We start from the raw sequence: 13572 nt of genomic DNA on the forward strand, positions 1-13572 counted from the left end.
TATTCAAATGTGTTGCGCTCGTCTTCACAGGCTTGTCACTGTATTATTCTAATTGAAATTCACCTTTTTTTTCTTTGCAAGTTCAACAATTTGTTGTAGAGAATTAATGTGTATTAAAAAGTTTTTGAGGATGGATGTATGTATGAATGTTTGTTACTCTTTCACGAAAAAACTGTTGGACGGATTTGGACAAAACTTTACAGTAATGTAAGTTATACCCTTATACCTACATAAGTACATAATAAGCTATAAGAAATACTTGATTTTGCAATACAACACAGCTAGTAACACACATTGTAAGGTCGGGTTGTTATAGTTATGCATAATATAATTATGGAGTACTCTAAGTTCTAACTCTACATTGAAATCAGAAAGTCACATAGGTACCTAATCGTATTTTTTCATACTAGAAACTTTAATCAATAACTTTTTGCTAAAGATTGTATGCCGTAGAATTTGGTGAAGTTAAGTTTTGAATATTATGGATACCATTATCAAATAAGAAGCAAGTCTAATAGGAAATCTCCTAAATCATATTCTACTTAGATTCTGTTTGAGAAAACAATATTTAATTCAACATCTCTATGCTTTACAAAATATTTTAAGAAACAATTAATAATATCTTTATAAATCTTTGAACATTTTCAATAATATACACGTATAAAGTTAATACAAAAGTACTAGGAGCTAATAAATGACATAAAGGTACCACCGACCGCGTGGGGCGCACGATAAATGATTGCTACGTGTTCTGCCACTGCAGGTCCGAAGTGATCGCCACTATCAGAACACTTATGGTAGCGTGTAAATGAATACTTTGCTTTTTATAAGTTGCTGAGCTACGCAATTTTATCTGGTTGCAATAGGATTATTTCTTCGATTATTTAAGACAGTATATAAAAGCGATTTATGTCATACCGATCAATACCGCGTTTGGATATTTACCGCTAGAAGCTACCTTGGTAGTTGGTACCTACATAGATATCTGTGATGGTTACAATAACTTATATTATCTAGTCGCTATAGTTTTAGTTGTCATATTTTTATTAAAGAAAGAAAATTATGTAACGTAAATAATTTTACTGCTCTACCTACTCTATTGATTGGTTTACAACAAAGAAATATGAAATGAATGCTATTGTTTAATATGCACTTTGTTTTTTATTTTTTTACGAAAATGATGAACTTATTTCGAGGCATATGTGATTACTGATTACTGTATCGTATGTTGTTTTTGCATTTTGCTCTACGTGAATCTTATAGGTAAGTGTTTTATCTTATAATTCAAGACCCACAACGCCATCTCTCCAATAAGACGATAAAATAGTGTTATCTTTACTGTTATTACAATGTGTAGTTCTCCCTGTAGTGGCATTACATCTTTGAAAGTTTTTTCTTATAAAGTTTCGTATATGGGAAATTTAAATGTAGGTATACCTACCTTGTTGCGAAAAATCATGAAACAGTTACAACAAAAATACTTACGTACTTAACAATAATTACGTAGTTTTACTTCATAGGTATCTACTAGGTATGTTATTATTTGAGCATATTTTCACATCTCTAAAATTCTTGTTACAGTGTTATCATATTACATGATATTAATTTCATTACCCATCGATACGATGAAACGCTACTGGTATATACGAGTATGGTAGTTTACTAGCTTTCAGCCGGCTGCCTTTCTCGCATCTTCCATTTCATATTTTTTAAAAATTTTCCTTGACAAAGAGTACCTTATGTCATTTACCAAGATACTAAATCTTTTCCCAATTTCATTAAAATATGTTCATTGGCATAGGTACGAGAGGGTCATAATAAGACAGAGCTAATTTCGAATTTACTTATTTACCATTTTAACGGGGATTACGCGGTAGGTATCTACTCATAATCTATAGGTTTTCCTTCCTGTACACTCTGGCCAGTGATCCATTGTCGAGTGTCTATCACGGAGGTCTACCCACCGGGTGCCAGCACGTGCCCCAGTTTACCCTAACTCCATTATGTCCGGAACAACATCATAGCACCGCAGTTCCACCGTTAGGTGCGCACACGCAGCTGTCCCGACACGCGCTCTTAATGATAACATTACATTGTTTTAGCCAAGTGTTTGCGTCGCGGTGGTCCACAATTAACGTCGATTACCACTTCATAGGCCCCGTTGTTTCCTATAGGGTTTGTGCATTTAGTCGCCTCTTCAAAGTTTGTAGTTACTTTTTCAAGTATGAATACGTCTGTTTTTATACACTCACTTGAATGTGAAATAGAGCTGAATTGTAAACAATAATTTGCATAAAGATTTCAAACAAAAATGTTACTCAAATGTTTTTCGTTTTTATTTATATAAAGCATTACTGCAGTCTTGTTACAGAGCCTTTGTGTACAAACTAAAAGGAGCACTAAAAATAGCCAGAAACGGAACTCTCAGAATAATTACTCCGCCTTCTTAGCGGGCGTCTTTATAAATTGGAGTGGGTAAAAATGAAATGCGGTCTTTGTGTACGAAGATCATCGTTTGAAGTTTTCAAAGCCTAGCTCTGGGGGATGGGGAGCGATAGCATCAGCCGAACTGTCGCAGACAGATAACGTTGCATGGCCAGATTAAATTAATATTTAAATGACATATCGTGTAGTCAGTAGTGATTCATTGTTGAGCTTTCAATTATTTGTTATTAGGGTGCTTTATCTGTTTTAGATATTTGCTAAATCAATTCAAGAATAATTAAAGAATATTTAAGGCTTATAGGTAGGTATACATTAGACTTAAATTAGATACCTAGGTAAAAACATAGAACTGAAAAAGTGTATCTAAATTGATTTTTACTTGTCTGAATATTTATAAATTAGGTAGGACCAAGAAAATACCAATTGCACAATAGCAAATTCAATTGCATATCCACAAATATACTGTCGTAACTTAGGTACTTTGTACGTGTCATCAGAATAAAAAAATATCAACGCCACTTGGTATACCGCCCATTAGTCGAAGACACTGTTTAGATTTTTCATGAAAAATGCTCTAAGCATTCGGTCGATATCCCCCCGCGCCCCGCAGGTGCGACGAGATAATCCAAGATGGCCGCCGAGATAGGACGTGACGTCACGGCCCTCGCCTCCCGCCCTGGGCGCATCCTCGAGGCCTTGCCACCCTCCTTGGATCCTTTCTGAAATCCGCCAAGTACAGACTGCAAAAAGGAAATCTTGAGATTTAAACGCAGCGTCTGCCAAAACATTTTCTGCTTGAAGATTCCTCCTCCTGCTGACCACGCAAATTTACGTGATCTGAAATGGCTAAATCTCATAAGATCATGTAATATTTACTTTCTTAATTACTTCCCTGGTGCAAAAATAATTTCCTGTGTCCTAGTAGCTTACTATTATCAAACAAAAACGTCTAATCTTTTATAATTTTTCCATTTTCTTAAATTTTAAAACTGTTTCACTACAACAATAAAACCAATAAGCAATGAGATAGGTTTAGAGATATTAAACTTGTAAGAACTTATTAGGTGACGATCATAATCAAAATTTTACATTTCCATAGGAAATCATACCTACCTATGTTTCAAGTTTAAATAAAGCATGATGATTGATGATATTTTAATAAACCATTTCTCATTTAAAATTGATTAACATTAAAATATATCAATCAATTTAATGCAGAATTAGTACCTACCGTACATAAAAAGGTATAGGTAGGTACCTAATACAAAATAATAATTCTAGTGATGATGAAATCATGGAAAGAAATAGCAGTTACAATTGTCATTTTGCAACCATCTCACCTTTCTGGTTCACTAACAATAAATGTATGTTACAATAATGAATGGTGATTTAAATAAATTTCAATTTATATACAGGTAACGGTAGAAACTACGGTATGAATAATGATCATTTTATTTTGCTGTATATTTCTCAACAACTCTACCTTTGTTAAGAAATGTTATATGTAGTTATAAATTGAAAAGTTCTAAGAAGGCTAATAAAGCAATAAGAATCTTCTAAGATCTTTAACTTCGATAAACTAAACACTAAACTGTCTCCTAATTTACTCAAATTCCCTGATTTACCCAAATGTAAATAAAATTCCTTTAAATTTTTTAGACTTGGCTTATTTCCTTTATAAAATATTTCACAAATTTCCGTGCCTAAGACGGTCTTCATTTGCTGACGGTACACAGAGGGTGGCGCGTTATATGCTCTTAGCTATGTAAGAGGTTATCTCGGTGGCGAGCGCTATCTAAATCTGTATTATCGCAACAAGCCTGATAATAATTATCATTACTATTCCACCTATGTGCGTGATTGCAATTCGAATGCCGATTGAATAACCATCGATCTTATCTTGATGTTTTAGTAAATTAACTAAATGCATTACTTTAGTATTTACTCTTCTCTAGAACTTTATGAATAAAAGCAATGTTTCAAGATGAAGAAAAATTTGCGTACAAAAAGGAACAGAGCTAAATTTAGAAATAGGTAAGTACGTACATATTTATGAGTGTCTTTATATTTATTCATGACATACGTACTACGTAGTTACTCACAAATGAATAACTAATAGGATTATAAACGTTCATTTGATCCTGTAAAATTAACTTGAATTTATCTATGTAAATATCGTAATGTTCACAAATACTTATTGGAGTAAGCTACAAATCGTATAAGCTTATTGAATTGCGATATTCCAATAAACAAATGAACGTGAAATCACGTAGCAACACGAAAGCGCTAACTACGCAATCCAAGTGGAATCCTTAACCACTTTTCAGCGAGAATCGCTTAAACGGTCAATCGTCGAGTCCTGTTTCCGAACAAAAGCCTGAAGTGACCGAGGTAACGGACCTCTTGAGAGATGATGACTTGCTCTGGTATGCTTTATCGACGTCATCGGCGCACAAAAGGCACTCCCATTTGTATACTTAAAATAAACTAGATGAAGCTGAAGGGTGCTCGCTCGGTAGTTTGGAAAATCAGTTTTTGCTGCGATTGCGATCTTTATTGTGTCGTTTAGAGCATTTGGAATACTGTATATTTATATTATTTTAGGTTATGCAATTTCTGGTGTTAAGACACCGAACTGTATGTGAGAAATAATGTCTATGGTATAAATCAAATGCATTGGTGAAAGGATGAAATAAATACACGATATATTTGTAATATTGTATTAAGTATTCCATTGGAAGTATTATAAATTTGTTTACACTAAAAGTACATAACTCTAATACATTCTGTAACACGTTCTACAAAAGTTTATCAATCTCTTTAAACACGATCATCATTAATTAATTATTATAATCTTAACTTCATATTTTGACAATACAAGAAACTTTACTATATCCATCATCTTCTGTATTCTACTAACCAACATAAAAAAGCAATAACTCTAATTAAACATAAACTAATTTACAATTAATACTTTCGATCTTGCATCCAACGATTTCGCAATATCACACATGATCCGTGCGGCGGATGGCGTCTCCGGATATTGTATCGCGCCTTCATCTCCGGCCAGGCTACCCTCTAATTACAATAGTATAGTGTGTCAAATAAGGGTGTGCAAAGTGGGAAAATAATTAATACTGAGTTTTGTTAAGAGTAGTTGGAACTTGAAAAACAGAATTCATCATTCAAGATTAAAAAAACAATTTAGAAACAAGGTGTAAAAATATATCATTTTGTAGAAATAATAGGATGATAATAATTTTAAACTTTCCAATTAAAGTTACGTTCTACTTCGTTTTTATATCCCATATTTTTTTTAGTTCTCTTTTATATATCATTTTCGTTCTATTATTATATCATCAACAACTAACATTACCACAAGTCGACACCTATTCCCTATGGACCTACATTAAACAATTTTTATAGTCTTACCACAACCCATATTAACAAGGCAAATACGCCGAGCACATGGTGTGACAATAAAGTACAATTGATAAAGGGCCAGGACAACTGTATTCCTTGTCAACACTTGTTTTTGCGGCTATTTGGTGGTAATGTTTACCAACTGTTTGTTTGTATTACTGTGATTGTTGCGCAGTTATAGTATAATAGTATAGTATTATATTATCTGTGGTATAGGGTTATGTGCTATAGGGTTATGTGTAGTGCGCTTCCTGAAAATTGGTCGTAAAGCATTAAGAGATAATTTGGTATCTATATTAAAATATCTTTTTTGAATCATCATCAGCCCGTATACCTGTATTATGTTCCTTCTAGAGAGACCTGGTGTCGTATATTATGATCGCAATAACCAGCCATGGTAGTATTATATGAATTTGCCATTCAGTTCAATTCACGGCGTAAACTGACTGGGAATAAGAGGTCATAATACGGCCCCTGCCCGCCTTTGGATTGATTACTTCATTTTAATTTAAATACAATATCGACGTTTGTTAGATGTAAAGTTAGAGAATACGGATTATTTGGATGAATTGATTTGCATAATATAACCTGACAAAAACACCAATTTAACGACAAAGTAGGTCAAGATTTAGCAAAATTTCATATTAGTCAAGCCATTAATATTAATATTTTTAAATTCTATATCTATATTTGTGAGGAAGTCCATCATAAGGAAACATGGCCCACTTACTTTCTAATTATTTCCTTCATAAGACTGTTGTTTATTATACTACTGTTTTTTAATCATATAAGATCATGATTTACGCGTCTGCAACATGTTTTTTATGTTATATTTTTATTACATTTAAATACACACAAACGTTTAAGATTGTTTTAATTATGAACGTTCTTGTACATTAATAATCAGGCTAATTAGCCTGCTTATTAGTAATCATTAAATTTGATTAAACTAATCAAACCGCGCTCGGAATGTCACTTTACTAGTATCAATGTTAAATTAAATACACGTGATAAGAATTATTTCTAGTTCAAGGGTATACTCCACTTAGTACTATAAAGGTTTATGTTGTAATTGCTACCGTAGACGATTCCATAAATAGTTTATTCCACATAAATCATAATTTATATACGAGTACTCAGTACTATTTTAAGAGCTTTTTACAGCTTTTGTCAACTCATAGTTGGTACTTGGTACATTTCGTAATCAAATACATTTAGTGACTAAGTAAAAGTGTAAGTAAATTAATTATGACTATATGAAATTGGCATGAATTTCTTATGCTTTAAAGATTATTAATAATTTTTTTGTATTTGCATACGAATCTACGTAAATAGAAACTAGATTGTTACTTAGTTTGACACTAAAAGTTAAAATTATGCACAAAATAAAGCTAGGCCCATTTATTCAAGTCCCAAGTGGAACAAACTTATAGGATCCCCTTAATTTGAGTGAGATAAGTCACCCCAAGCCGAAATCTGATTTACTGACATTACTGGTATCCAGTTACATTACCACCCTTGATTACACCGCATCCTATTAAATCATAACATTTTATTTGTTTTTTATTAATATATCTTTTGGTATTAATAACATAGATAATAATTAATTACTACTGGAGAACCAGTAATACATCCGCGAGGTTGTTTAGGCATGCTAGAGTTAAATCGATTACCTGCTCTACATTTCGTAATATTATCTAATGTTTAAAATGGTTTTAGGGTTCACATACATGAATTTTTATTTTCACTGATAAAAAATTACGTTTGTAGGATATTAGAAACTTCAAAGTTATAGAAATTTCATAATAGGTAGTTATGCTAGGTAAATTTCGAAAGCGATGGAAGACTACTAACTTGCTCTACAATACATACTACGTCTTATGCTTTTACTAAAACATTTCATATTACTGTCTCCAGACACCCCGACAGAGACATATCTATTAACGCGCTTGCTCTAACACCAGCTAATAATTTATTCAGCCGTGTTAAGCCATTCGAACACAATTACATCTGTTATTTAAAACTAAACTATCGTCTGACACCCTTCGTATCAGCTCATTTAACCCCCTACAACAATGGACTGATGCTGGGGCGGTCGAAGTGATTCCCGTTTAATACTGCACTTGGGGACGTAATTGGGATTTTAAATCGAGTCTTTGTCTTATTAAGTTAATCCGTGGCGTTAATGAGATTAATCGAACTCTTTTTATGTGTTTTTAAATGTATTTGGGAGTAATTTTAGAACCAAGGATTAAATTTTAACTCATTCATGTCTATATCTAGTACTTAGTCCAATTTTTTTAGAAACTTACCAAAAATATGTACGAATAATAAAGAAACTTTTACCCCATAAACGAATATTTAGTTTTTGTTTACCTAATGTTCTGCTTAATTCATCTCTGGTTATAAATTGATATTATTCAAAAGAACTCCAACCCTCTTTCGAAAACTGAGTGAACTCCATAAATCAATCAAACTTTGAAAACAAAGATCATAATTCCTACGCAACGACTCTTCTAGAAAACTTAAATTACTCTTTTTCCGCATTTGGTACGAGTGCGAAAAATCTTCTTGACGGGCTGAGAAATTGATGGCGTCGAAAAAAAGTGGCAGTCAAAAAACGCGGGAAAGTTTTCACGTCAGCCGAGTTTCACTTAGACAAGTTCCTACATCCATTTGGAAGTTGCTCGTATACGTACGACAAGATGACAAATTTTAATGAACCTAAGCGGGCCGCTAATGTCTGCGAACTGCGTAATGGGAAAACTTTGAAGTCTCCGGCCTCCACCCCGTACAAGATCAATGCTGAGTTTCGATGCTTAGTTGGAATATCACGTTGATTATTTTGAAATCTTACTTGTAATAAATTGGATTGGTTTGTTAGACGTTGGGGTGGTTGTTGGTTGAATGTAAATTCGACTGGACAGATTTGGAAGAAATTATGCAACACTTAACAGTAATGATAGTTTATGAACTGCTTATTGTTTTCAATAATGATATGTTATTAACTTATTATCTTATCCATACTTTTTTATTTATAATATCATTGATTTTGACTTGCATGCATTCATGAAACATTGCATGCTTTCACGAACTGTAACATCAAGCATTGTTGTAGATGCTTGATATTCATATCTCAATTTCCTTCAGGTTATTGTTAATTCTTTGTAAAAAATACTAATTATTTTTAAAATCATATGGGTGTAGACCAGCAACCAATAAAATGGTCATCAATAGCACACAAACGCTCCAGTTCATAAAGAAATATTATAAGGTTTCTCGACATGAGAAACAACCAGACAGTCTAGTTCTCTCGACCATTCCAAATCAACAATAGCTTACAAATTTTAAAATCAACACCCTATAACAATAAAAAGCGCAATCAACGTGACGTGTGCCATTTGAACTCTTTCATAGAATTAGCGGAGTATCCATTACATTATAAATTCGCCGTGTTATATCGGTGACCAGAGAAAAAATTTGGGGTCGCGTGATTGTGATTTAAACGGCTAACCCCCGGGTAAGGGCGGCGTCGGCGTCATCCATCATACGCTTTACATATGTTTGAATAAAGCTCGTGGGAAAAGGATTTCCTCTCAGAAGTTAAGCGGCGTTTGGCAATAATATAGGGTGTGCTTAAATTACTGGGTTACGAGGACTGTCTCTGTTTAGGAGTACGTAGTAAGTATCAATTAAGTTACACGGATATTAAATGCTTGTTTCTTTTTTTTCGTGTACCTATTGCAAATATTTAAATCATGTTTTAATGTTCCATGCTATTGAAACTCTTATAAAATATTTTTTGATAAATTAAGAATGAATAGAATAGCTAGTATAGTATATAGTTTTAATATTTTGTAAGCCTACTTTATCTCACAGGAAATGAAAGGAATTTAAATTAACCGAATATAACCGCATCATTAATTATTTCACCTTCAAGTACTTTTTTATATAACAATCCCTTACAACATTGTTTAAAATAACTTAATAACCATCAATCCAAAACCAAAATCCTATAAAACACAACTAAAAACCGTCTCATTTTCTCCCATACATTCCAAAATCATATCCATCCCGAACTACAAATAGTGGATTAGGGCAGTTAGCAAACAAGGCGTTGCTGTCGTGTGCCGTCGCCCTTACAACTAATGTTGTATTAATGTCTATTAGAAGCCGTGCATTGTTCTCATACGATTTATAAGGATTTATTTGACTAATGCGACGTGCTAAGCCGGCTCCTTTCGCACGGAGTAAACAGAGTCAAGTAGGTAGTATTGCGTTCATAATTGCCTGTATAATAAGGTGATGACGGATGTATGCTTTGTAGGTATATTGCGAAAAACTAAATTGAAATGCGTAGGGAAAGGTTGGGAATACAATGAATGTTATAGGTCTAATGAATTAGGTAGATTGCAAAGCAATCCGCATTTAATAGTTATCAGCCTTAATTTTAATCACTTTCTTGTCTTTAAAATAAAAAATTCTAAGGTTAAATTGTGTTTTTGTTATAATATCGGACCTATACATAATACACTAAAATTAGATAAAATACCTAGGTACACTATTTGTAGGTGGTGCGGCTTTCTTTCTCTAACAACAACAATGCGAATGAGTTATAATTGACATGGAAAATAGAAAAAATAATAATAATAATATCTACGGGCGTAGGGATGTGACGACCCCATCGCCCACGGTTGGAATATCTAATGTTTACGTGACAATAGATATTCCACCCGTGCAATCAGTCAACCCGCAGGACACCTTGTGGCGGGGTGTCGGGGAGTAGCGACCCCGCGGGAACCGAGTGCTCCCGGGGAAGGCCCCTGTCTTCATCTCCGGCTCGCCTTCACCGGCCGGTCGGAGTGAAGCCTGACGAGGACAGGACCCCCACCTCTGGCTTGCCTTAACCGGCCGGCCAGAGTGGAGTCGCGAGAGCTTTTAGCTCGAAGGGTGGATGCGAAGCGTAAGTGGCGAGTGGGCACGTGATGCTGGACCCTCAGGGAGCGCGTGATCGTAGTTTAAAGTCCAGGGACGCCTCTCCACCCTTAGCTGCTCACAATATGTTGCCCCCTTGTCGCACTATTGCAGCGACTTATTTCGGGGGCCCATACAGTGAGAGGGCGAGTCACCACCTGCCAACATATTTTTACTTTCTTTTAGTAGAAAGGCAGGTGCCATAGTTTCCCATAGTCCCCACTCCCCAGTACCAGTCCATTTAGCATCCCAATCCATAGCCCAATTATTAAATTTCCATACCCTGCAATAGTCCTACATCGGCCGCGGACTGCCTAGGGCTGTATCTCTATAGTGCAGTCATGGGCAGGCTGCGGCTGGTGTCCCACAACACATTAAAAGTCTCGAAAGGGCCTCTGCGTGTTGGATCCGTGTCCCCACGTAAGCCTTCCAAAGATCCGGGTACCGTCCTTCTGGTGGTACCCGAGTATTATGGAGAAGAGAAACATAATATCTACAAAATAAAGTTGCAGAAAACTATTTTCTTAAAGTATTTCCTTTGAAGGATATCTTACCTACTCATAACTTAGCCTTCCAACTCAAACCAAGCGAAGCAAACTTTACTTCGTTTAATTTCACGTCATTTCATAGGAATGAACTTTGATTTTATATTCACACAGCAAACTTGTGAAGGAAAACGTTTTTTTAAAGTGAATCAAAACATGTAAAAAATACCTACAATCATTGAATTATATAATCTGTAGGTAGTTGTTTAGTAAGTTATACTTATATGCAGCTTTACTTATAGTTTGGTTTGTATAGTTACTTAAAATAATTCATCTTTACATGCCATTGAAAAAAAGGAATAAACCGACAGTCTTATTGGCCACAAAAATATATTGTACAAAACCCCATGAACATAAATTCACTGAGGGCTCCTTATCACTAAGCAACACACGTGTCTAAATCTGATCCTATTACGACCTGCAACCCTTATCTAGCGATAAACCATTGAGATTGTACTGGTACAACTTTAACCGAACTTAGATTATAAATGCTATTGAATAACTTTACATTTTTGATTTAACTTATGAGATCTGCATTATAGAGGAATGAGTTAAATTAATTGTTTTGTTTTAGTATTAATTTGTTAAAGAAAAAGAGAAAAGAATAATACCTACAGACTCAATATTTTATTTGAGTGAGATTGAATTGTTGGTAATGTTTTATCCAATATCCTACTCTATTAGTTATTTATTTATAGATTTTCTTAAACAAATAAAGTCAAACAAATAAAATAATGTTTGTAAAGTTTGTTGGCCAAATTCCTTATAGTTATATCCCCATGTTCTCTTTAAAATCTTCAAGACGTCTTCTTTTCTATAAAGAATTATCTAATTTTATCCATTTTATCAATACTCTATGATTAAAAATATTTTTATAACATTCCATCAATTGATCTCATTACCGCCGTTTCACTTTACACTTCCTGCCCATTCGTGTGCAATCTGTAGTGTGCAAATCCGTTAATCTTATTTGGCGGGTAGTCAGAGCGCACGTGGCGCCGCGTGGCGGCAAATCAACTAATCTCGGAGACGTACGCGTCAGCGGCGGGCGGAGCGCGTGCGCTTACCCGATAACGCCAAGAAACGCTATTCATTCCCGCTCTTTTGTCCCGAACAATCGCATATTTATTTATGATATTTGCTGCCAGTCAACCTGACACCCTTAAATACGATTTAGGTTACTGAAGCAAATGTGCACTGAAATTTTTAATGGATTTTTTTCTTCTCAGTGCATAATATTAGAGCTTGATTGGCTCGAATCTCTTTCTTAAAAATTTTACAATAGGTACAACAAGCTTTAGAATCATCATGATACTTTTATTTGCTTAAAAGTTGTAGGTATGTATGTAATCTATACAAATATAATAAATGTATAATAATTAATAATATTATAAAGCTGAAGGGTTCTGGGTTTGTTTGCTTGTTTGAAGGCGCTAATCTCAGTAACTACTGGTCCGATTTGAAAAATTCTTTCAGTGTCAGATAGCCGATAAATCACGCTAAGACCAACGTGTGCGGAGCAATGCGGATGAAACCGCGGAGCATAGCTAGTAATATTATAAAACGAATAAGATAAAAATCACCATGTTATACTCGGAGCAATTAACAAGCCTGGAGAAGTAACAATTAATTGAACAATAAAGCACTAGTTTGGCCTTTTTAGTTTTTGGCTTATGGCAAAATGTCATGCGAAAAAAGAGGATAGATATATGTCAGTTCGACAGTTTGAAATGACATGTGCTCATTTCAATTTGTTTTAGTGACCAGTCTGGTCACTAACGCATGGTGATTTTAATTATTGTTTTTGAAGTGAAAAACGTGTTTTCTAGTTTTTTAAGTTATTTTCTAAAAAGATAATTTACTAAAGATTACATGGCTTGTGTTGTTCACGGCTGCAAAAGCCGTAGTACTGGGAAATCGGATGAAGATTGGAATTTGTCTTTTCACAGGTTAGTGTTTTGATCAATTTTTTTGTTAATTGTATTATAAATAAGTAAATTTACGTTATTTTCATAATCATCTATGTTTTATCTAACCGTAATCATTGAAATGAAATCATAATCAGCTTAGTTTTTAGAAAAAATGCAAAATATAACTTCCATAGTGTTGTGCAATTATCGATACTTGAGTAGGTACGAAGTACTTCATTGATAATGACTGCTTTAAGTTAGGAGAAAAAAAAAGT

Source organism: Colias eurytheme, chromosome 11 (assembly GCF_061535395.1).
Source record: "Colias eurytheme isolate Ceu_HAF_F1 chromosome 11, ilColEury1 Martin Lab GWU primary, whole genome shotgun sequence".
In the NCBI taxonomy this organism is placed as follows: Eukaryota; Metazoa; Arthropoda; class Insecta; order Lepidoptera; family Pieridae; genus Colias; species Colias eurytheme.